Source organism: Poecile atricapillus, chromosome 3 (genome assembly GCF_030490865.1).
Source record: "Poecile atricapillus isolate bPoeAtr1 chromosome 3, bPoeAtr1.hap1, whole genome shotgun sequence".
NCBI lineage: Eukaryota > Metazoa > Chordata > Aves > Passeriformes > Paridae > Poecile > Poecile atricapillus.
This window is the reverse complement of record NC_081251.1, coordinates 3,872,646-3,897,839: the sequence shown is the minus strand read 5'-3', so window position 1 is coordinate 3,897,839 and position 25,194 is coordinate 3,872,646. Positions and strand designations below refer to the sequence as shown.

At 49.6% G+C, this 25,194-nt stretch overlaps 2 long non-coding RNA genes across 3 annotated transcripts; both read right to left on the bottom strand.

Annotated features, from left to right (window-relative positions):
* Positions 1–2,105: 2,105 nt before the first annotated feature.
* Positions 2,106–10,218, bottom strand: LOC131578145 (uncharacterized). Of its 2 annotated transcripts, none has more exons than XR_009277390.1 (4): positions 10,142–10,218; positions 3,478–3,565; positions 2,860–2,968; positions 2,106–2,340 (listed from the first exon to the last, which is right to left on the bottom strand). It is a non-coding gene; the product is annotated as an uncharacterized LOC131578145 (long non-coding RNA). The 2 variants fall into 2 exon arrangements; XR_009277389.1 differs by lacking the exon at positions 10,142–10,218 and adding an exon at positions 4,539–4,610.
* Positions 10,219–15,397: 5,179 nt separating this feature from the next.
* Positions 15,398–21,030, bottom strand: LOC131578144 (uncharacterized). The gene is made up of 3 exons (XR_009277388.1): positions 20,754–21,030; positions 20,031–20,121; positions 15,398–15,481 (listed from the first exon to the last, which is right to left on the bottom strand). It is a non-coding gene; the product is annotated as an uncharacterized LOC131578144 (long non-coding RNA).
* Between the last annotated feature and the right edge of the window lie 4,164 nt (positions 21,031–25,194).

Here is a 25,194-nt window from a genome sequence, read left to right as displayed (position 1 = left end):
TCTTCATGGCTGCTGCCTCTCCTGGGTCTTCACAGGGCTGCAGAGGGGACACCAAGGCAATGGGGACATGCAGGGCCCTGTATGGGCAGGATTCTGGAAAGAGACCCCACACTCACCTGCCTGGAGAAGGTCTGGGTGGTGAGGCAGCAGCAAACCCACCAGGAATGGCTGTGTCCAGATGCCCTTGGGGCCAGGGAATGCTGCTTTGCCCCAAACAGGCTGGATTTATAGCAGTGCTGGTGGGTGGGACAGGCCCCAGTTGCTGCTGGCACAAGTGGCCTGGGCCAACCCGGGAGTGCCCCGTGTGTGTGGGGGTGCTGGGGCTGGCCCTGCTCCCTCCCTGCTGCAGGGGCAGGGGCTGAGGTGCCTCCTGGGGCTGTTGCAATCAATGTCACCGTTGTCCCCATGCAACATCTCTTGTGACATCCACGGCACAGCAGCAACGGGCTGGGCAGGAGAGAGATGGGATGGACAAGGCAGAGAGGGATGGGATGGACACAGGAGAGTGATTCATGCTGAGCAGAGCAGAAATGAGGAAATGGTTTGCTTCTTTGCATCCTCTCATTTTATTGATATTATAAAGACTCGGAGTGGGATGTGAAAGATCTGACTGAATATTGCAAACCTGCTCAGCTTTGTATGGCGAATGGAAAGATTTACTTCTCCTTTCACCTCAAAAGCCTTGTCTGGGGAGTTTGGAAATTAAAGGGAGAAAATAAAATTTCATGCACACTTGAAAAAAAAGGTCTTCTTCCTTTTCTCCCTCTTGACCTTTCTGTTCCTCTCTGTGTGCTCCCAGAAACCCATAAGCTGACTTTGCACGCCATCAGTCTGGATCCAATGGATCCAGCATCGCAGATGTTCTGGGCCAAGGAGCCCCTGGGCTGGGGGAGCAGCTCTGCCGTGCAGGGCTGAAAAGAGCTTGTGGTGGCAGCTCTAGTGTCAGTGCCAGGAAAGGTGATCACAGGGAAAGGAACGGCCATTGTAGGCAGGGATGATTGGACAGCCATCACCAAATTGTCTAGTTCAGGAAAGCCATGGCAGTGTAAACATTTTTTGGGGTCAGGCTCTTCAGCCAGGTGAAAATGAATGAGTAGAAATGGTCTAAAGTAGTAGCAGGGAAGGAATTAGTCTAGGTATGAGGAGTAATTTCTTTGTAGGAATGGTGATGATGTTTTGAACGTGCATGCCCGTGGTAGTGGTGGAGTCGCCATTCCTGGATGGAATTTCAAAGCTGTGTGGCTGTGGCATTGTGCACATGGTTTAGTGTGGGTTTCCTAAGGTTACAGGTTTACCCAGGTTTACAGTCCTGGGTTGATGGTTGGACTCGATATTCCTAGAGGTCTTTTCCAACATCAGTAATTTTATGGGTATGATTCTTGAGAGGAAAAGTCTTCAGTGAGCCAGGCAGGGTCCCTGGTTGCTCCCATACACCCGTGTCTGTGGACACACACAGGTATTGAACCAGTCAGGGAATCAAGCACCTGAGGTTTGCTTCACAGACAGGAAGAGACCCCTGTCTTTCATGGAACGCAACATTGTCACTCCCAAACAAATTTGGTCATTTCCACAGCAATATGGCACCATTTCACATGTCAGCCTAAGATTTGAACAGCTTCCTACTCCTCCTCATGTGTGGTGGGATGGGGTGTGGAGCAGCACAGCCACAGCAGGGAGGGCTGTGGGGCTGGAACAGGACAAGGAGAAGGAGCAGGGACAGCTCCTGTGGGTCACCATGGCCATGCCCACTAAGGGACACTGCCCCCAGCACAGCTCAGCACATGAGGCGGTGGCTGTCAGGGACAAGGGACATCTGGGACTGGCAGGAGCAGCAGAGGGATCCCAATTCCCCAGAGGGAGCATCTGCAGGACAGCTCCACCACAGGCACCCCAGCCAGCCTGGCCCAGCAGGCACTGCCAGGCTCAGCGTCCCCCAACCAGGGCCAGGCAGGAGCATCCCCAGGGACACAGCCACTGCTCAGCCCCAGCACCATCCCCAGGCCCTTCTGCTGCCACCAGGCCACTGCCACCCCCAGAGGCAGCAGGCACAGCAGCCCTCCAGCAGCAGGACACACACACACACACACGGCCCAGGCCTGCAATGCCAAAGTGCTCGTCTTTATTCAAGCTGGGAAAAGCAGCCCCTGCCCCAAAGACAGCGGGGCTGGCACCACAGGGCTCCAGCCCAGCAGCACCCAGCAGGAGCAGCTGCCACTGCTGCTGTCACCCCAGCTGGGCACGGCACAGGCAGGGACGGGAGGGGACATCAGGAGATGGGTCCAGAAGCCAGAAGCAAGGGGCAAGTCCTGCTTGGGAATTTCAGGGTTTCAAGCCCAAAGTCTGTAGGAAGAAAACAGACAAGCACATCATGTGGTGTTACTTTCCCTGTCCCTCTCTCCCCCAGCCCTGCTATGCCCTGGGACTCAGGGACTGCTATGCAGCAGCCTCAGGCTCAGGAAAGGTGAGGTGCAGTCCTTGGTGCAGACAGGTTGGACCTGGGCTATCTCAGTGCTGGCAGCCCTGGCTCCAGGACTGTGCAGCAAGACCTGGATCATGTCCTCAGTGCTGCCCAAGGACAGAGAATGTTTCTTTTGTGGCTTGGGGAAGTCCTCTGTAAAGCCTACATGAACACTCTGGAACTAGAGGAGACTGGGGAGGTCCTGGCTGACCTGGAGTTCCTAAAGCCCTAATGAAAGGTGATCGAAACCACAGGGACTTTCCCCTCTCCTCCTGAGCCTTGCTCTCAAAGCAAAATTCAGGAGAGTATTTATCATGTGTTTTCAAAGAAAGAAATCTGTATCAGATCTTTCTGAGAAAAAAGGAAGAAATTCTTTCTTCACTCAAGGATCTGTTCCTTACCTTTTGCAGCACGCAACACCAGGTGAACATCTTCCCACAAAACTTGTATTCCGGGGGCAAATACGCCTAGTGCAGAAGCCCCGTTGTCTCCAGCAGCTTGTTGCACTGCCTGTTCCCATGGGGAAGGACACACAGAGAACAACTAAAGTAATAATCAGAGAGGGCAGAGAGTGGCTATAGACAAGTTGATGCTTCCTGGTGCTGGTGCATTTCAGGCCAAGAGAAGGGTTCATTTCCAACCTCCTCCCAGTCAAATCTCCAATTGCAGTGTTTCTCACCTGGAAGGTCCCTGTAGCCCTAAAGTGAGGGCACTCCTGAGCACAGAGTGGATAGGACCAACGTGAGGTCGAGGAAGAGCCGTGCTGACTCCCAGCTGCATTCCCATCTCAGCACAGCTGGCAGGCAACATTCCACGTCCCTGACCCACAGAACAAGCCAGGATTCTGTTTCCATGGGCTCTTTCCAGCCCAAATCGGTGTCCATTTCAAGAAACCTCTTTCACCTCAGTCCCCTGTTACCTTCTCATCACCCCTAGAAACACGGTCACTTCTAGGGAGTTTATAAGAATTCCCACTACTGCAGGCTCACACTTTCCCCATTTCCCCTCTTAGCTCTCACCTGCAGCACCCTGGGCCAACAGGAGGATCAGGGGGAAGAGCAGGAACAGGATCTTCATGGCTGCTGCCTCTCCTGGGTCTTCACAGGGCTGCAGAGAGGACACCAAAGCAGTAGGCCAGGTAGGGCAGGAGCCTGGGCTCTGTGGTTCATCAAACTGCAGATGGGCTGCTTCCAAACACAGCTGATGATATTTCCTCTACCTTTCTCTAAAAAGAACTCTGTGAGTCGTGTCATCCTGCCAACCTTGGGAGCATTTTAGGGTGCCTCACACTTTTGGAAACAATTATGTGAAAGCAATTTAAAGATGCTTTTAAATTATTTTCTCTGGGCTATTATGGTTTTCCTTCTTTTGGACCTTCCCCTTAAAGCAGAGTGCAGACCTAGAGCCAAGTGTTGCCAATTCAAATATTGGGAAGTGAAATTTGGGAAAAGGAGAGAAAAAGATTGTCATTGAGAGTTACAGAACTAGATTGCTTTTACTCCCTCAGGCTTCATGAATTAAACACATGCCCCAAAAACCCAGACCAATCCTATCTGCTTCCATGGGATCAAGAAAATTCTCCCAGTTTAGCTCGGCACTGCCCATCCTCGCCTGCATTCCCAGAATTCCCAGCATGGACATTCCCCAGCACTGACCCAGGGAGCAGCCAGAGGGCAGAGACGTGTCTTGGTTCCCAGAAACAGGAACAGAAATCAATGTGTGGAATTAGTGAAAGCCTGAAATGACGGGAAAACTCTGTACTGTGGTGGGAAAACAATCTGCTTACTTTCCTAACAAAACTGCCCATTGCCCCAGCAAAAAAAAATTTTGGGTCCCTCCTGCAGCATCAAGGCACTGGACCAGACTATCCTGTACTTGGGAAACCTCAGTTTCAGCTTCCACATGTTCTGGTCTCTTAGACTCGCATGAAAGCTTTTATTCTCTTTCCCAAAAAATCTCTGATGGCCAAACTTTCCACCTGGACACTTCCAGCAGTTTGTCCTTTACAAAACTCTGCTATTCTGGTCTTTGAGCTGAGACGCAGAGTGGGCAGGATTCTGGAAAGAGACCCCACACTCACCTGCCTGGAGAAGGTCTGGGTGTTGAGGCGGCACCAAACCCACCAGGAATGGCTGTATCCAGATGCCCTTGGGGCCAGGGAATGCTGCTTTGCCCCAAACAGGCTGGATTTATAGCAGTGCTGGTGGGTGGGACAGCCCCCAGTTGCTGCTGGCACAAGTGGACTGGGCCAACCCGGGAGTGCCCCGTGTGTGTGGGGGTGCTGGGGCTGGCCCTGCTCCCTCCCTGCTGCAGGGGCAGGGGCTGAGGTGCCTCCTGGGGCTGTTGCAATCAATGTCACCGTTGTCCCCATGCAACACCTCTTGTGACACCCGTGGCACAGTGACAACAGGCTAGGATGGACAGGGGAGGGATGGGATGGACAAGGGAGCAGGGTTGATGCTGGGAAGAGCAGGAATGAGGAAATGGTTTTCTTCTTTGCATCCTCTCATTTTATTTATGCTATAAGTACTCAGAGAGGGATGTGGAGGACTGGACTGAATAATGCAAATGTGTTCAGCTTTCTATGCTGAGAGGAAAGATGAACCTCTCATTTCATCTCAAAAGTCTTCTCTGAGGAGTTTGTGCAGAAGATGGATAAAATAAAATTTCAGGGTTTGCAGAGGGTAAGGAAAGGCCACAGAAGGCAGGGATGCTCTGAACATTGCCCACCAAACTCTCCAGATTTGGAAAGCAATGGTATGGGAAGCTTTTTTGGGGTTTGTCTCTTCTCCCTGGTAAGAACTGACAAGGCCTGAGGAAATGGTCTTGATTGTACCTAGGAAGGGTTAGACTGGAAATTGGAATCAACATCCTCACTGAAAAGGCACTCAGGCACTGGCACAGGCTGCCCAGGACAGTGATTGGAGTCACCATCCCTGGAGGGATTTAAAAACCATGTAGATGTGACACTTGGGGACATGGACTAGTGTTGGGCTTGGGAGTGCTGGGGGAATGGTTGGACTTGATGGTCTTAGAGGTCTTTCCCAACATTATTGATTCTGTGATTCTCTGGTTCTTTAAAGAGGAAACCTTCAGTGAAACAGGCAGGGGTCCCTGTTGCTCCATTATACACAAATACATGGACACACATGGCTATTGAACCACACAGGGAATCAAATGCCTGACATTTGCTTTGCACACAGGGAGAATCCCCTGCCTTTGATGGAGCAAAGCATTGTCTCTCCAGACTGCCTGAGGTGGGCAGAGAGGATGTGCTAGTTTTGCATTGATTGATGTTTAGTAAGGAGGGAAAAAAACACCTGTGGAAACAAATTCCCTGAGAGAAGTTGCTAAGAGCTTCTTCTGTGCCTGGAAAAAACCAAAAACTAGCTAGCTCTGAGAACTGACATCCTATTAAACCATTTAGAAGCTGGGTCCACTTCTGTGAATTCCACATTTTAAAGACAGGCAAGCCCAAAAAATCTGTGTCTAGCTTCTGACCTCGAAAGGTAACTGTGCTCCACAGTGGGGCCAGCCCTGCTCCACCGAGGCCTGTGCGGCCTGGCCGGGCCAGACCGGGCCCCAGCGGCGGCCGAGCAGGGGACAGGAGGCCACAGGGCCCCAGCCAAAGCTGGCCCAGTTCATGGCTGCTGACATCTCACTGACACCAAGCCCTGTTCCCCCACCATCGGCCCGTGCTGAGCTGGGGTCTGCCAGGCCCTGGGAGCGGCTCCAGGCCAGTCCAGGCCGCCCGCGCCAGCGGCTGCCGGGCAGAGGGAGAGGCCCAGTGCAGCCTGAAATCCATCACCGACTGCTGCGGCCACTGCCCACGACCATCTGCAGGCCTGGCCCAGATATTGGCCCTTTCACTCCACTGCAGACCTTGATCCTCTCTGGAGAGAGGAAAAGACAGAGTAATGATGCATAAAAAGCATGAAGACATCAAGGTCAGTAAAAAAAGAGTCAAATTTCACATGAAAAAAGAATGAGGAGCTGTCCTAGTATTGAAGGTACAAGTTCTTTTGGTAAGGCCATAAAAATAAACTATAATACACTAAAATATCCCCTTTAATTAATGAGAAAGTAGGGAGGATGGAGTGTTCGAAGTGTGAATGTGAGCAGAGGTATCCATGATGAAACAAAACAAATACTGAAGAGACTGTAATCCCACAAGAAGCTTTAACAGAGAGAAAGAAAAAAGTAATAAAGACCCTTTGCCCCCAGGGAAAGAAGAAGACCTCTATTTCCAGAGATAAAGATAATCGCAGAGAGAGATAAAGAGAACCTTTCCTTTTGAACAGCTCATCCTTAAAATAATACCCCAGAAGTTAACATGGCCCATAAACACAGGTGTAAGAAGGCTGTGGAAATGGGAAAACTTCAGTATTACAAATCGTTTCCTGGGCAGCTGCTATTCTTAGAAATGAAAGGCTACAAGAGAACTGTTTGTTGTAAAAATGTATCTATAGCATAGCAAAAAAACCTTCCTTTCCCTGCAAGAATTAATAAAAAAAACTATTGTAGAAGGAGTAACTAATTTAAAATCCCAAGTTTTCTGTCTATGTTGTAAGTTGAAAGAGAAAAAAAATAAGACAAGGGGAGGAAAAGTGCTCTAAAAGTTTTATTCTGATGCTCCTTATTCTTTTAGTACTGTTTATAAAGTTTTCTTCATACCTTTAAGTTTTAAGCCTGTTTTACCTTCCTCATAATCCATAACTCACAGCAAAAGATGAGTAAGGGCACAAGTAATTTTAGCCAACACAAAACCCACCACATTATTTAGTACATTAGCCAAGAAACGCAAATCAGAGAACCTAGACCACTACAAAGGAAAAGACAACCTGCTTTTTACCTGTGGGGAAAAGAATTCGGACATTTGCAGGCCATGGTCATTTAGATTCAGTTCACATGTCAGCCCAACAGCTGCACCATCTCCTCCTCCTGCTCATAGCTGTGGGATGGGGTGTGGAGCAGCACAGCCACAGCAGGGAGGGCTGTGGGGCTGGAACAGGACAAGGAGAAGGAGCAGGGACAGCTCCTGTGGGTCACCATGGCCATGCCCACTAAGGGAAACTGCTCCCAGCAAAGCTCAGCACATGAGGCGGTGGCTGTCAGGGACAAGGGACATCTGGGACTGTCAGGAGCAGCAGAGGGATCCCAATTCCCCAGAGGGAGCATCTGCAGGACAGCTCCACCACAGGCACCCCAGCCAGCCTGGCCCAGCAGGCACTGCCAGGCTCAGCGTCCCCAAACCAGGGCCAGGCAGGAGCATCCCCAGGGACACAGCCACTGCTCAGCCCCAGCACCATCCCCAGGCCCTTCTGCTGCCACCAGGCCACTGCCACCCCCAGAGGCAGCAGGCACAGCAGCCCTCCAGCAGCAGGACACACACACACACGACCCAGGCCTGCAATGCCAAAGTGCTCGTCTTTATTCAAGCTGGGAAAAGCAGCCCCTGCCCCAAAGACAGCGGGGCTGGCACCACAGGGCTCCAGCCCAGCAGCACCCAGCAGGAGCAGCTGCCACTGCTGCTGTCACCCCAGCTGGGCACGGTACAGGCAGGGATGGGAGGGGACATCAGGAGATGGGTCCAGCAGCCAGAAGCGAGGGGGAAGTCCTGCTTGGGAATTTCAGGGTTTCAATACCAGATTCTGTAGGAAGAAAAGAAACCAGCACATCATGTGGTGCAACTATTCTCGTCCCTCTCTCCCCCTGCCCTGCAATGCCCAGGGTGTGGTGCAGCAGCCTCAGGCTCAGGACAGGTGAGGTGCAGTCCTTGGTGCAGACAGGTTGGACCTGGGCTATCTCAGTGCTGGCAGCCCTGGCTCCAGGTCTGTGCAGGTGCAGCAAGACCTGGATCGTGTCCTGAGTGCTGCCCAAGGACTGTGAAGGTTTCCCTCTTTAGTGGCTTTGTTGGGTGGGGAGGCTCTGTCTGTCCTGGGGATCCTGCAGCCCCACTCAGGGCAGCTCCAAACCCACAAAGGCTTTTCTCATGGCTTTTGGGGATCTTAGACTAATGTTAAAAGCAGGAGAGATTTAATCAAGTGTTGGCTAGAAAAAATTAGTTACAGATCCCCCTGGGGAAAAAGGAGGAAACTGTTTCTTTAGACAGGGATCTGGTCCTTACTTTTTGCAGCACACTCTGACTGCTGAACATCTTCCAATGGGTATTGTGGGGTAGCGGCAACCCCGAATGGCGCAGATTCCCCCTTTGCGGCTGCATTCAGATGGACTTTCTGTTTGCATGGACAAAAGCACCCACAAATCAGTTACATCAAGAATAATGATATTGGTTATTATTTTAATAATAATTGAAAGGGGATTTTAAATTAGATGGCGCTCTGCCATCCCAGAGCATCACAAAAGGCTCCTAAACAGGAAGAGCTGGGCACAGGCTTGGAGTCTGGAAGGAAATGCCTTATTGACCTACAGAACAAGCCAGGATTCTGTCTCCATGGGCTCTTTCCACTGAAAATCGTTGCTGAGGAGGAAAGTCACTGGAGAAACCCCTCTGACCTGGCTCCTCTGTTACTTCCTTATCACCCCCACAAGCAGGGTCATTTCCCAGGACTTTGAATTCCCACTGCTGGGTGCTCACACTTTCTCCCATTTTCCCTCTTCCCTCTCACCTGCAGCACCCTGGGCCAACAGGAGGATCAGGGGGAAGAGCAGGAACAGGATCTTCATGGCTGCTGCCTCTGCTGGGTCTTCACAGGGCTGCAGAGGGGACACCAAGGCAATGGGGACATGCAGGAGCCCAGGCAGGGCAGGAGCCAGTATTGCAGGGCTCTGTGGCTCTGCAGAGAGCAGAGGGGCTGCCTCCAACCACATCTGATCATCTCCCCTTTCCCTTTCTCTAAAAACAATTCTTAGGTCTGTGCCAGCCTTCAAACCTTGGCAGTATTCCACTGTCTCAGTCTCTGGGAAATCAATAACCTATGCTGATTCAATTGCTTTCCTCATAGGTCTTCTAAAACCTTTTCCCAGAGCACAGACTGCAGATCTGGGACCCACTGTTGATGGAGAAACTGAAATAAATGGCCAGTGAAATCTGGGAAATGCAGAGATAAAATGGCCATTGAAAGGTATAGAACTAGAGGGCTGTTCCTCCTTTGGGCTGCATGTATCAAACACACACCCCAAACACGCTGACCAATCCTCTCTGCTTCCCTGGGATCACAAAAGTCCTCCCAGTTTAGCTGAGCAGGGCGCATTCCAAATGCCAGAGCATTCCCAGAATTCCCAGCAAGGACATTCCCCAGCACTGACCCAGGGAGCAGCCAGAGGGCAGGGACATGTGTCTTGGTGCCCAGAAATCAATGTGTGGAATTTCTGAGAGCCTGAAATGATGGGAAAACTCCGTACTGCTGAGGGAAAAGAATCTGCTTACTTTCCTAACAAAACTGCCCATTGCCCCAACAAATAAGATTCTGTGTCTCTCCTGCAGCATCAAGGCACTGGACCAGACTATCCTGTACTTGGGAAACCTCAGTTTCAGCTTTGACATATTCTGCTCTCTTAGACTCACATGAAGGATTTTATTCTTGTTCCCAAAAAATCTCTGATGGCCAAACTTATCAGCTGGATACTTCCAGCAGTTTGTCCTTTAGGAGACTCTGGTATCCTGGTCTTTGAGCTGAGACGCAGAGTGGGCAGGATTCTGGAAAGAGACCCCACACTCACCTGCCTGGAGAAGGTCTGGGTGTTGAGGCGGCAGCAAACCCACCAGGAATGGCTGTGTCCAGATGCCCTTGGGGCCAGGGAATGCTGCTTTGCCCCAAACAGGCTGGGTTTATAGCAGTGCTGGTGGGTGGGACAGGCCCCAGTTGCTGCTGGCACAAGTGGCCTGGGCCAACCCGGGAGTGCCCCGTGTGTGTGGGGGTGCTGGGGCTGGCCCTGCTCCCTCCCTGCTGCAGGGGCAGGGGCTGAGGTGCCTCCTGGGGCTGTTGCAATCAATGTCACCATTGTCCCCATGCAACACCTCTTGTGACACCCATGGCACAGCAGCAACAGGCTGTGGGGCCAGCTGGGAAATCCTTGGGATGGGCACCGGAACTGGGGGGTGTGGGCACCAGCACAGAATCCTTCTTTCACATAATCACCTCTAGAATGGCTTGAGTTGGAAGGGACTTGAAAGCTCATCTCTTTCCAGACCCCTGTCATAGACTGGGAAACCTTCCACTATCCCAGGTTGCTCCAGGCCCTGTCCAACCTGGCCTTGGACACTTCCAGGGATGGGGCAGCCACAGCTTCTCTGGGAAACCTGCACCAGGACCTCATCATCCTCATAGGGAAAAATCTCACAAAATATGCCATCTAACATTGCCACCTGTCTGTCTGAAACCTTTCCCATTTCTCCCATCTTTTTCCTATGTCACTTCTCTTCTCATTGAATAACCAATTGGCATGGGATATACAAATCTGACAAAACATGGAAAACAACTTTGGACACTTCAGGAACATCTTATTAGACAAGAGCTCTTTGCACCTGACATGTCAGAGTGTTAAGCAGGGTTCTCTCTAATGACTCTTCATATAAAATGAGAGCAACACCAAGATAGATGACATATTCTATAAAACAGCTGACCCAACAAAACCGTGTCTCCTTCTAATGTCAGACAAGGTGAAGAAATACAAGCTGGATGCAGCCATCACTTGTGAATGCAGTGTGTTTGATGCCAGCCATGCCACTGGGAGAAGTGACAGTTCTTGCTTGGCAGGAGGGTCTGTGCCCGATTTGGCACTTCCTCTCCAGGTGTTTGGCAGAGCAAACTGGTCCCCCCAACACTACAAGGGTGGAGGTGCTGGGGATTTGGAAGTGGAACTTCTTGGCCTTTTCTCATGCCCAACCCAGAGATGTGAAGTCACAGTGACAAGGTGGCAATCATAAAAATGTGGCAGATGGATTCTGCATGCTCAGCAGAAGCAGAGGCACCACCTGCCCACATTACTGATGGTGGGTTTTACTGAGGGGGTTTCTTGGAGGGACTCAGAAAAGGTTCCACTCTGTGCCAGAGCAGCAGGTGGGTGCTGGTATCCAGTGAGCAGAGTCTGTGTCCCTGGATGTGTCCCTGTGTCCCTGGATGTGCCCAACAAACCACAGCACCACAAGGTCATTACACAAGGGAGGATGACAAAAGGCCCTGGGTTGGGAATCCTTCTCAGAGGTGTCAGAAGAGGAAACTGAAGCCTCCTTTTCTCTGGTGCAAGGGGAAAAATAGGAAAAGCAATTTTTGGGCTACTGGGTACTCCAACCTGGCCTCTGTGCTCTCCCTCTCTTGATGATGCAAGGAGCTGTAGGAAAGATATTAATGAATTGAATGTATGGCAAAAGGGAGGATTTAAATGATGCTACAGTGAAGCTGTGCTGTGATACTGAGTATTCCATATAGACACAATGCAGATGAAAGAAGACAAGGCAAACCTTTTGGTTCAGGTAATTCTTTTATCCCTATCAATGTTACGAGTCACATGTGAGATCTCTGGATGTCTATGCCATCCTCCATGACATCCCCCACAACACATCCCCTTAAGGAATGGCTTCTGTTGCAGCTTTTGCAGCTTGGATTGGAGCTGGAACCTTGTAACAAAGCTCTGGCTATTTTAGGGATGAGGTTTTGCCAATATGTCCACAGCTCCTAGCCCATCTCTTTCTGGCATGGGCACAGTCCCCTGTTAAAAGAATGATATCTGGGCCTATGAACAGCAGGACAATGTTCCTGCCCCCCAGAGGGAGCATCTGCAGGACAGCTGCACCACAGGCACCCCAGCCAGCCTGGCCCAGCAGGCACTGCCAGGCTCAGTGTCCCCAAACCAGGGCCAGGCAGGAGCATCCCCAGGGACACAGCCACTGCTCAGCCCCAGCACCATCCCCAGGCCCTTCTGCTGCCACCAGGCCACTGCCACCCCCAGAGGCAGCAGGCACAGCAGCCCTCCAGCAGCAGGACACACACACACACACGGCCCAGGCCTGCAATGCCAAAGTGCTCGTCTTTATTCAAGCTGGGAAAAGCAGCCCCTGCCCCGAAGACAGCGGGGCTGGCACCACAGGGCTCCAGCCCAGCAGCACCCAGCAGGAGCAGCTGCCACTGCTGCTGTCACCACAGCTGGGCACGTCACTGGCAGGGACAGTAGGGGACATCAGAAGGGGATTTTCGGGGGTCAGAATTGAATGGGGTATTCTTCTCCGGAATTTCAGGGTTTGAACCCCAGATACTGTAGAAAGAAAGCAAAAAAGCACATCATGTGGTGTAACTTTCCCTGTCCATCTCTCCCCCTGCCCTCTGCAATGCCCAGGGTGTGGTGCAGCAGCCTCAGGCTCAGGGCAGGTGAGGTGCAGTCCTTGGTGCAGACAGGTTGGACCTGGGCTATCTCAGTGCTGGCAGCCCTCGCTCCAGGCCTGTGCAGGTGCAGCAAGACCTGGATCATGTCCTCAGTGCTGCCCAAGGACTGTGAAGGTTTCCCTCTTTAGTGGCTTTGTTGGGTGGGGAGGCTCTGTCTGTCCTGGGGCTCCTTCAGCCCCACTCAGGGCAGCTCCAAACCCACAAGGGCTTTTCTCATGGCTTTTGGGGATCTTAGACTAATTTTAAAAGCAGGAGAGATTTAATCAAGTGTTGGCTAGAAAAAATTAGTTACAGATCTCACTGTGGAAAAAGGAGGAAATTCTTCCTTAAACAGGGAGCTGCTCCTTACCTTTTGCAGCACACATGGACTGCTGAACATCTTCCAATGGTTACTGTGGGGTAGCTGCAACCCCCAAAAGAGCAGACGCCCCCTTTGCGCAGGCATTCAGATGGATTTCCTGTTTGCATGGACAAAAGCACCCACAAATCAGTTACATCAAAAATAATGATATTGGATATTATTAATAATAAGTGGATGGATAAGAAAGGGACATCATTGTGCTCCAGCAAACAGCACCATCCAAACACCCCTGGGACTCTCTGCCATCCCTGAGCATCACAAAAGGCTCCTAAACAGGATGATGCCGAATTTTGCCCCAAAAGGCGATGAATAACTGTCTAAGAGACGCAGTTTAAGTCAGATAGACAGGAGGTATTTTATTAGCAACGTGCACGTTGGGGAAATCTCTAAAGGGAGTTTTCCAAAGTCTTACAACAAAAGCATGCCTTTTATACAGTTTAGGTTTGGAATTACATCATATCAATGCATATTCATATGGGGCGTGCCGTAGGCGGGGCGTGGGCGGAAACTTCTATTTTGAGGATCTTTTCGGGGGTCGTTCCGGTCGGCCTTCATCGTGGGCGAGGGTCTCCGAGGAGTCTTCCTCCTTAAACTTTTGAACTTCTTTCCAAATTTGGTCCTTTCCCGGTGTAGTTGGCCGAGTTCCCAACCTCCTAGGGCCAACTTATCATATTGACATTAGGCATGCTTTAGCTTCGGCTTAAATTACGCTTAGTCCGGTGATTTTTTTTATCCTTCTCTTTCCCTCCTGTCGTTGTGTTTATTACTTCCAGATGTTCCCTTCATATTCTATGTTTTAACCCATTATTTCTCGAGGGCTATCTATTTTATGGCTTCATTCCCCCCTTTTCTTATGACTTACGAATTCTTTCGTCAAGGTCTGATCCTAAGAGTGCTGATGTCTAATCCTAAGAGCGCTGATGCGCTCGTACCATAGCCCAAACCATTTGGGTCCTTTTCATTATGATCCTTAGCTTCCACCACATAAAAATATTTGTAAAAGTTAAAACCAACAAGGCTCCAACTACCAATATCATTGGGGGCACCAGGTAATTGAAAACCTGTGTGGCTGTTGGGGAAAATCCTGTGAAGATATCCCACCAATGATGCTGGCCTACTTGTTCTACTTCGGTGAGGACATTCTTTATTCTTTCTGAATCATGTTCTACCTGCCATACCATCCGTGTAGTTGTTTGATTCACTCTTTGCACCAATTCCTTTACTTTAGGGTGTGCAAGCATTGCTTTGAGAATTTTGACATCCATCCCTATTTGCAATTCTGGTATTTCTCGATACAGGTTAAAATCTGTGTTAATTAGCTGTTGAGTAGTTATTGGGACAGTATAATGAAAATCGCAACCCACTACTTTGGTAAAGTTGCATACACAAAAGTTAGTATTGTTAGTTTCCTCTTGGCAATTATCTATAGTGACATTGTCACAGGCTGTCCGTACGCAAGCACACCCATTCCCTATATAGTAAACTTGTGACTGTGTTCGATTACGCAAAAGCACTTCAAAGGTGCACACTCTATTCTCAGCATCTAAGCATAAATCTTCTGCCTCTACTACAGCGTTTTCGCAAACATAACCTAGCTGTCCCCTAGGAATACATGCTTCTGTGCTAACCGATTGCCACTTATTTTTGATATAATCATAACTGGCCCAAACATTGTTTGCATTCCGCTGGTGGAGTGGTTTCTTGGGGCAAGTCTTTGGGGCTGTGATCCGGTTGGATCTTCCCGGAAATCACTCCACCGACATGAAATTGGGCCCTTTTGCTGCCTCCAAATAGTGGGCTTACCCATTTTTACCGGACTAAAGGTAATTAAGTTATGTTCGGATGCTGACTTCCCCAAGGATCGAATTGTCAATACTAGCTGCTTTGTTCTTCCTTCCACTGAGTCAAGCTCTCGACACCCAATTTGGATTTGGTCTCCCTTGTATGCTACCATGGAAGATTGATGCCATAATTTACTTGCGTATGGCTGATTGTTACGTAGGGCATATACCTCGAAATAGGGTCCCTTCGCTCCCCATTCCGGGTGGGTACACGGGTGTGCGTGAGACCATGGATCTATCGGGTCAGAGTCTCGGGGAAGAACTATACTTATCGAGAGTCCAATGATCAGGGTTGAAAGGGCTTGAGGTGAAGTCAAGGTCATGATGTCCGTTCCTCTTGTTTACTCTCTGGAGCTTTCTTGACCCGCGAGTAATGAATCCACGTAGGTCGCTCCTTGATCCGGACCGCGGTGAAGGTAGTCAGCAGCACTTGGAAAGGTCCTTCCCACTTCTCTTGTAGGGGTTTTCCTAAAAGATTCTTAACATACACCCAATCACCGGGGTTAAACGGATGCAATTTACAATCAGGTTGTTTAGGTTGGTGCTCTATTACCACGGTAGCATTCTTATCCAATTGTTTCCCCACTGTAATTACATAATCATAAATGTACTGGTTACCGATTTGGCCTATGGCATCCCCGTTTACAACTTGCATAGCATAAGGTCTACCATACAGGATTTCGAATGGGCTTAGCTTCTCTTTTGACCTTGGTTTGACTCTCAGCCTCAGCAGAGCAATAGGCAAGGCTTGATACCATAATGCTTTGCTTATTGCTCTCACCACTTTCGCACAGAAGTGTGTACCCCTATCCGAGGAAATACTCTTCGGTACCCCAAACCGCGGAATGATTTCATTCAACAGTATTTCGGTCACTTCTCTTTCCTTGTTTGTCCTGCAAGGGAATGCTTCAGGCCACCCAGAAAATGTATCAGTTAATACCAACAAATATCGGAGCCCCCCTTTTCTTGGGAGCTCAGAAAAATCAATTTGCCATACTTCACCTGGGAATTTACCTCGACTTATGGCTCCTTGGTGTATCTTGGTTCTCGTATTCGGGTTATTTCTCAGGCACCGTTCGCACTGGGATGTTACGTGCTTTATAGTAGTAAATAATTTCGGTCCTGCTATCCTGGTTTGCAAATATTGGTAAAGCGGATCCAAACCCCAATGGGCCTTCTCATGTTCTGCTTTTACAAACTGCCACATCACATTTCCTGGTACTACTAACTGTCCTGTTTCCAATTGACCCTAACCATTTTCTAATATTTTGCCCTTATTTCTTTGAATCCATTTATGGTCTGATTCCTGGTAATCTGGCTTGATACTGATATCCAGGTCTCCTGGTATTAGGGCCATTATTCCCACTTCCCTAGACTTTGTGGCAGCCAATTTGGCCTCTGTATCTGCCTTTCTATTTCCTATTTCTGGAATAGTATTGCCTTTCAGATGTCCCTTACAATGCATTATGGCCACTTGAGCTGGGAGTTGGACCGCCTCTAGCAATCGCAGAACCTCTTCTGCATGTTTGACTGTTTTTCCTTGTGTAGTCAACAGTCCTCTTTCTTTCCAGATGGCCCCATGAGCATGTACAACAGAAAAGGCATATTTAGAGTCTGTCCATATATTGATTTGCATATTCTCTGCCAATTCCAGAGCTCGAGTCAGAGCTATCAGTTCTGCCTTCTGGGCTGAAGTTCCTGTGGGTAAGGGGTTCGACTCAATTACCCTTTCTGTAGTAGTGACTGCATAACCAGCCATTCTTACTCTTTGCTTCACGAAGCTGCTGCCATCTGAGAACCAGTTGTCCGCATCTTCGAACGGCTCTTCTTTGAGGTCCGGGCGACTGGAATAGACAGCTTCAATTGTCTCCAGGTAGTCGTGTTCGATGGGTTCTGCCGGGGCTCTTCCTTCTAGAAATGAAGCTGGGTTCACAATGTTAGTTACCTGAATGGTTACGTCATCTGATTCAGCCAGAACGGCCTGGTATTTTAGGAATCTGGAAGGCGACAACCAATGGTTGCCTTTCTGTTCCAGCACAGCTGACACGGTGTGGGATACTAGTACAGTCACCTTTTGGCCCAGCATGAGCTTCCTGGCCTCTTCTATGTTAATTATCACTGCGGCCACTGCCCTCAGACAGCCTGGCCATCCTTTGCTTACTTCATCCAATCGCTTAGAGAAGTAGGCCACAGCTCTCTTGTGCGGTCCCAGCTGCTGTGCTAGGACTCCTAAGGCCATCCCTTGTCGTTCGTGGGAGAACAGCCAGAATGGTTTTGATACGTCTGGGAGACCTAAGGCTGGTGCTCTCATTAGTTCCATCTTCAACTTCTTGAAGGCTTCTTCTGCCTCGGGAGTCCAAACTAGGATGCTCTTAGCCTCCTTCAACAAATCATACAGTGGTTTAGCGAGTATCCCGTACTGGTAGATCCATAACCGACACCAACCTGTCATCCCCAAAAAGGCGCGCAGATCTCTCACCGTCTCTGGTTTGGGCATCTGGCAGATGGCCTCTTTCCTAGCTGCTCCCAGGGATCGCTGTCCTCTGGAGACTTCGTATCCCAGGTACACCACTTGTGTCTGTACCAGCTGTGCTTTCTGTCGAGAGACTCGATATCCATTTAAACCCAGGAAATTCAGCAAGGAAATGGTCCATTCAATGCATTCTTCCTCTGTCGCTGTTGCTATTAGGAGGTCGTCTACGTACTGCAGAAGGGTGCCATCTCCCAGCGGCCTTTCCCACTGTTCTAGTTCCTTGGCTAACTGATTCCCAAAAATCGTAGGGGAATTGCACCACCCTTGGGGCAACACTGTCCAGGTGAGTTGGGTCTTTCTTCCACTATCTACAGATTCCCACTCAAAGGCAAAAATCTTTTGACTCTCGAGAGCTAAGGGGAGGCAAAAGAACGCGTCTTTTAAATCTAATACGGTGAACCAGGCCAAATTCTCCTTCAGTCTGGTCAAAAGCGTGTATGGGTTAGCAACTACCGGATGCAATGCCTTAGTTATTTCATTTACTGCTCTCAGATCCTGGACTAACCTATAGGTTCCATTAGGTTTCTTGACTGGCAGGATTGGTGTATTAAAATCTGATTCGCATTCTACCAATAACCCCAGTTCCATAAACCTTCTGATTGTGGGCTCAATCCCTTTCCTATCTTCTATCCTCAGAGGGTATTGTTTCTTTCTCACCGGTTTTGTCCCAGCTTTAAGTTCAACGACAATCGGTGCTGCTTGTTTTGATTTTCCAGGTATATCAGTAGCCCACACCAATGGGTACATCTTGCTCAGGATTTGCTCGAAATTGTGGCTTTCAGGTTTAGGCTCCACACAACTGATCGTTAGGCTTAGAGCTGTAATCAGTTGTTCTTCATTTACTTGAAACTCCAATTGGTCTTTGTTAAACTTTATTACGGCCCCCAAGTTCTCCAATAAGTCTCTCCCTAGTAGGGGTTTTGGTGAATTTGGTAAATACAGGAACTGATGAATTCCCATTTGCTTCCCAATTTTGTATTTAATGGGTTTCAAAAGTAAGCCTTTTCTGGTTGGCCTGTTGCTCCCACAACTTGCACAAATTCATCACTTTTAGGTACAAATTCTTGATTTAAAACCGAAAAGGTTGCTCCCGTATCAATCAAAAAGTCTAATTCCTTTTTACCCTCCCCTAGCTCTATACTGCACTAGCCGTTGATAGTGTTCCGCGTTGCCCGGGTCCCACTCTGGTTTACTGCTGGGAAAATTATCTTCTAGTCTCCCCGATAATAGTTGGGCATGTCGCCTCCCCGTTTCCAATACGAGTTCCCTTTCCGTATCTGTCAACTCTGACAACATCACTTCTATATCCTCCCAATCAATATCTAAGTTCTTTGCCATTAGTTCAAACCTCTTTGCTACTCCCTCTGGATTCCTCCTGAAGTTCCTTGCCTCATCCCTCCAATTGTTCAAATCACTCGTCGAGAATGGCACCTTTACTCTAGTCTTTTCCCCTACTATTGGCATAACTTGTCGGAGAGGAGCTATCGTGCGATTCTCTTTCTCCCCTTGCTTTGCTTCCCCCCGTGCCACAGATCTGGTGTAATACGAGTGACTGGTCCCCTCCCCGGGATTTTCTTCCTGTGCCTCAATGCTTTCCCTATTCTTTCTCTTCTCTTTCTTCTTTCCCCCTTCTTGCTCTTCATTTTCCTCTCCTATCTCTATCACACAATCCATCCGATTCTCATCCTGCGTCTGTCGCCTCTTTTGTATCTGCCAGCTCTTATCCTGTCCCGGGCTGCGGTTCCTCTCATCCTCTGCTCCCCCTCCACTTCTCTTATCCTCTATCTGAATTACTATGTTCAGTTTCTGTGAGTTACTCTCTGCCTCCCTTTCGCATGCCTCATTATCATTCTTCTTGCTGTATCTCAATTTAGGGACGTCGCCTCCCGGTGAATTGCTTTTATCCCCAGTCCTTGGTGCACTGGTTTCCATTCTACAGACGCCTCCATTTCTGGAGGTGTTGCTATCTCCATATGGACTGAGCTCGGGTATGCTAGTGCCTCCCTTCGGCTCTCTGCTTCTGACCCACTGCCTTCCTCCCCCTCAACCTCCAGTGTGGGTGGGCTGTCAGCATTCATGTAGCTCCCTGACCCCTGTGGACTATCTAGTCCCTGAGGGTTGTTTTTCTCCCGTCAATCTCTGATTTTAATGGGCTGCCCTCCTTCCAACCCCGGACTCCCTCCCAGGTCCTTCCAATGCTTTAGGATGCACCCTAAGGGGGTTTTCATATTTACGTCCTTACTCTGTTGACCTCCCATGACTATCCCCTGTATCTGCGTTTTCTGTTAACCGAAACAGTCCCTCTCTCGCAACCACGATATGCTGATATATTTTAACACTTCATGCACACAATCTCAATCGCTTCGTCCGTTTCCGACCTGGCTTCTCGCGAAGAACAGGAAATGCGGAGCAGGACTCCCTCTCGCTTCGCAGCTACGCTGCGTCTCACTCACCCTCACATACAACACACACTTATAAAATAAAATTGTTTTACCAGGTTTTGTCACAAAAAAAGTCGCCCTCAAACTGTGAAGTACCGGCTTCCCAAATTCAAGGCACGTAGACAGCACAATGCGCGTTTCAGTCTATTACATAAAGAGTGACAAGATGTCTCCTATAAAACTTTGCAACAAACACATAAAACGAACACACAAAACACATACAAACACCAATGGTACCAAAACCTATGACACAAAACACATACAAACACCAATGGTACCAAAACCTATGACACAAAACACATACAAACACCAATGGTACCAAAACCTATGACACAAAACACATACAAACACCAATGGTACCAAAACCTATGATGTCCGAGATATCGAACACAAATGGTACCAATTAGGGACAAACACCAATAGTACCAAAACCTATGATGTCCGAGATATCGAACACAAATGGTACCAATTAGGGACAAACACCAATAGTACCAAAACCTATGATGTCCGAGATATCGAACACAAATGGTACCAATTAGGGACAAACACCAATAGTACCAAAACCTATGATGTCCGAGATATCGAACACAAATGGTACCAATTAGGGACAAACACCAATAGTACCAAAACCTATGATGTCCGAGATATCGAACACAAATGGTACCAATTAGGGATTTTTACCAGGGCGTCCCCTGGTTTACCCTTCGGTGGTCACGTCTGACCCCCGTGTCCCAATAAAGCGCTTTAAACCAAAACCAATAAACAATTAAAAATACCTCTTAATTGGAGCAGGAGATGCAGGGAATCCTTCCTCTGCCGAAGAACGCTGGTCCGGGAGGGGAGTCTCTTCTGACAAAAATCCGTCAGGGGCCCCAGAGGGTCCCGGCCCCGGACCGGCTCTTCGGAGGGAACCCCTCAAAGTCTGAGTCTCCTGTTTCGTCCCATCTGGGTCGCCAGAACTGATGCCGAATTTTGCCCCAAAAGGCGATGAATAACTGTCTAAGAGACGCAGTTTAAGTCAGATAGACAGGAGGTATTTTATTAGCAACGTGCACGTTGGGGAAATCTCTAAAGGGAGTTTTCCAAAGTCTTACAACAAAAGCATGCCTTTTATACAGTTTAGGTTTGGAATTACATCATATCAATGCATATTCATATGGGGCGTGCCGTAGGCGGGGCGTGGGCGGAAACTTCTATTTTGAGGATCTTTTCGGGGGTCGTTCCGGTCGGCCTTCATCGTGGGCGAGGGTCTCCGAGGAGTCTTCCTCCTTAAACTTTTGAACTTCTTTCCAAATTTGGTCCTTTCCCGGTGTAGTTGGCCGAGTTCCCAACCTCCTAGGGCCAACTTATCATATTGACATTAGGCATGCTTTAGCTTCGGCTTAAATTACGCTTAGTCCGGTGATTTTTTTTATCCTTCTCTTTCCCTCCTGTCGTTGTGTTTATTACTTCCAGATGTTCCCTTCATATTCTATGTTTTAACCCATTATTTCTCGAGGGCTATCTATTTTATGGCTTCAAGGAAGAGCTGGGCACAGGCTTGGAGTCTGGAAGCAAATGCCTTATTGACCTACAGAACAAGCCAGGATTCTGTCTCCATGGGCTCTTTCCACTGAAAATCGTTGCTGAGGAGGAAAGTCACTGGAGAAACCCCTCTGACCTGGCTCCTCTGTTACTTCCTTATCACCCCCACAAGCAGGGTCATTTCCCAGGACTTTGAATTCCCACTGCTGGGTGCTCACACTTTCTCCCATTTTCCCTCTTCCCTCTCACCTGCAGCACCCTGGGCCAACAGGAGGATCAGGGGGAAGAGCAGGAACAGGATCTTCATGGCTGCTGCCTCTGCTGGGTCTTCACAGGGCTGCAGAGGGGACACCAAGGCAATGGGGACATGCAGGAGCCCAGGCAGGGCAGGAGCCAGTATTGCAGGGCTCTGTGGCTCTGCAGAGAGCAGAGGGGCTGCCTCCAACCACATCTGATCATCTCCCCTTTCCCTTTCTCTAAAAACAATTCTTAGGTCTGTGCCAGCCTTCAAACCTTGGCAGTATTCCACTGTCTCAGTCTCTGGGAAATCAATAACCTATGCTGATTCAATTGCTTTCCTCATAGGTCTTCTAAAACCTTTTCCCAGAGCACAGACTGCAGATCTGGGACCCACTGTTGATGGAGAAACTGAAATAAATGGCCAGTGAAATCTGGGAAATGCAGAGATAAAATGGCCATTGAAAGGTATAGAACTACAGGGCTGTTCTTTCTTTGGGCTTCATGTATCAAACACACACCCCAAACACGCTGACCAATCCTCTCTGCTTCCCTGGGATCACAAAAGTCCTTCGAGTTCAGCTTGGCAGTGCCCATTCCTAACCCCAGAGCATTCCCAGGATTCCCAGCAAGGACATTCCCCAGCACTGACCCAGGGAGCAGCCAGAGGGCAGGGACATGTGTCTTGATGCCCAGAAATCAATGTGTGGAATTTCTGAAAGCCTGAAATGACAGGAAACCTCTGTACTGTGCTGGGAAAAGAATCTGCTTACTTTCCTAACAAAACTGCCCATTGCCCCAGCAAAGAAGATTCTGGGTCTCTCCTGCAGCATCAAGGTACTGGACCAGACTATCCTGTACTTGGGAAACCTCAGTTTCAGCTTCCACATGTTCTGGTCTCCTAGACTCACATGAAAGCTTTTATTCTCTTTCCCAAAAAATCTCTGATGGCCAAACTCTCCACCTGGATACTTCCAGCAGTTTGTCCTTTAGGAGACTCTGGTATCCTGGTCTTTGAGCTGAGATGCAGAGTGGGCAGGATTCTGGAAAGAGACCCCACACTCACCTGCCTGGAGAAGGTCTGGGTGTTGAGGCGGCACCAAACCCACCAGGAATGGCTGTGTCCAGATGCCCTTGGGGCCAGCTGCTCTGCCCCAAACAGGCTGGATTTATAGCAGTGCTGGTGGGTGGGACAGGCCCCAGTTGCTGCTGGCACAAGTGGCCTGGGCCAACCCGGGAGTGCCCCGTGTGTGTGGGGGTGCTGGGGCTGGCCCTGCTCCCTCCCTGCTGCAGGGGCAGGGGCTGAGGTGCCTCCTGGGGCTGTTGCAATCAATGTCACCGTTGTCCCCATGCAACACCTCTTGTGACACCCATGGACCAGCAGCAACGGGCTGTGGGGCCAGCTGGGAAATCCTTGGGATGGGCACAGGAACTGGGGGTGTGGGCACCAGCACAGAATCCTTCTTTCACATAATCACCTCTAGAATGGCTTGAGTTGGAAGGGACTTGAAAGCACATCTATTTCCATCATCCTGTCAGAGACAGGGAAACCTTCCACTATCCCAGGTTGCTCCAGGCCCCGTCCAACCTGGCCTTGGACACTCCCAGGGATGGGGCAGCCACAGCTTCTCTGGGAAACCTGCACCAGGACCTCATCACCTTCACAGGGAATAATCTCTTCCCAATATGCCATCTAACATTGCCCCCTGTGTGTCTGAAACCTTTCCCTCTTCTCCCATCTTTTTCCTATATCTCTTCTCCCCTGATTGAATAAATATGGAAAACAACTTTGAACACTTCAGGAGCATCTTATTAGACAAGAGCTGTTTGCACCTGACATGTCAGAGTGTTAAGCAGGGTTCTCTCTAATGACTCTTCATATAAAATGAGAGCAACACCAGGATAGATGACATATTCTATAAAACAGGTCATCCAACAAAACCGTGTCTCGGCCTGATACCAACCAAGGTGAAGAAATACAAGCTGGATGCAGCCATCACTTGTGAATGCAGTGTGTTTGATGCCAGCCATGCCACTGGGAGAAGTGACAGTCCTTGCTGGGCAGGAGGGTCTGTGCCCGATTTGGCACTTCCTCTCCAGGTGTTTGGCAGAGCAAACTGGTCCCCCCAAAACTACAAGGCTGGAGGTGCTGGGGATTTGGAAGTGGAACTTCTTGGCCTTTTCTCATGCACAACCCAGAGATGTGAAGTCACAGTGACAAGGTGGCAATCATAAAAATGTGGCAGATGGATTCTGCATGCTCAGCAGAAGCAGAGGCACCACCTGCCCACATTACTGATGGTGGGTTTTACTGGGGGGGTTTCTTGAAGGGACTCAGAAAAGGTTCCACTCTGTGCCAGAGCAGCAGGTGGGTGCTGGCATCCAGTGAGCAGGGTCTGTGTCCCTGGATGTGTCCCTGTGTCCCTGGATGTGCCCAACAAACCACAGCACCACAAGGTCATTACACAAGGGAGGATGACAAAAGGCCCTGGGTTGGGAATCCTTCTCAGAGGTGTCAGAAGAGGAAACTGAAGCCTCCTTTTCTCTGGTGCAAGGGGAAAAACAGGAAAAGGAACTTTTGGGCTAGTGGTGACTCCAACGTGGCCTCTGTGCTCTCCCTCTCCTGATTCTGCAAGGAGCAGCAGGAAAGATATGAATAAATTGAATGTATGGCAAAATGGAGGATTTAAGTGATGCTACAGTGAAGCTGTGCTGTGATACTGAGTATTCCATATAGACACAATGCAGATGAAAGAAGACAAGGCAAACCTTTTAGTTCAGGTAATTCTTTTATCCCTATCAATGTTACGAGTCACATGTAAGATCTCTGGATGTCTATGCCATCCTCCATGACATCCCCCACAAGACATCCCCTTAAGGAATGGCTTCCGTTGCAGCTTTTGCAGCTTGGATTGGAGCTGGAACCTTGTAACAAAGCTCTGGCTATTTTAGGGATGAGGTTTTGCCAATATGTCCACAGCTCCTAGCCCATCTCCTACTGGCATGGGCACATTGCTCTGTTAAAAGAATGATATCTGGGCCTATGAACAGCAGGACAATGTTCCTGCACCCCAGAAGGAGCATCTGCAGGACAGCTCCACCACAGGCACCCCAGCCAGCCTGGCCCAGCAGGCATTGCCAGGCTCAGCGTCCCCAAACCAGGGCCAGGCAGGAGCATCCCCAGGGACACAGCCACTGCTCAGCCCCAGCACCATCCCCAGGCCCTTCTGCTGCCACCAGGCCACTGCCACCCCCAGAGGCAGCAGGCACAGCAGCCCTCCAGCAGCAGGACACACACACACACACGGCCCAGGCCTGCAATGCCAAAGTGCTCGTCTTTATTCAAGCTGGGAAAAGCAGCCCCTGCCCCAAAGACAGCGGGGCTGGCACCACAGGGCTCCAGCCCAGCAGCACCCAGCAGGAGCAGCTGCCACTGCTGCTGTCACCCCAGCTGGG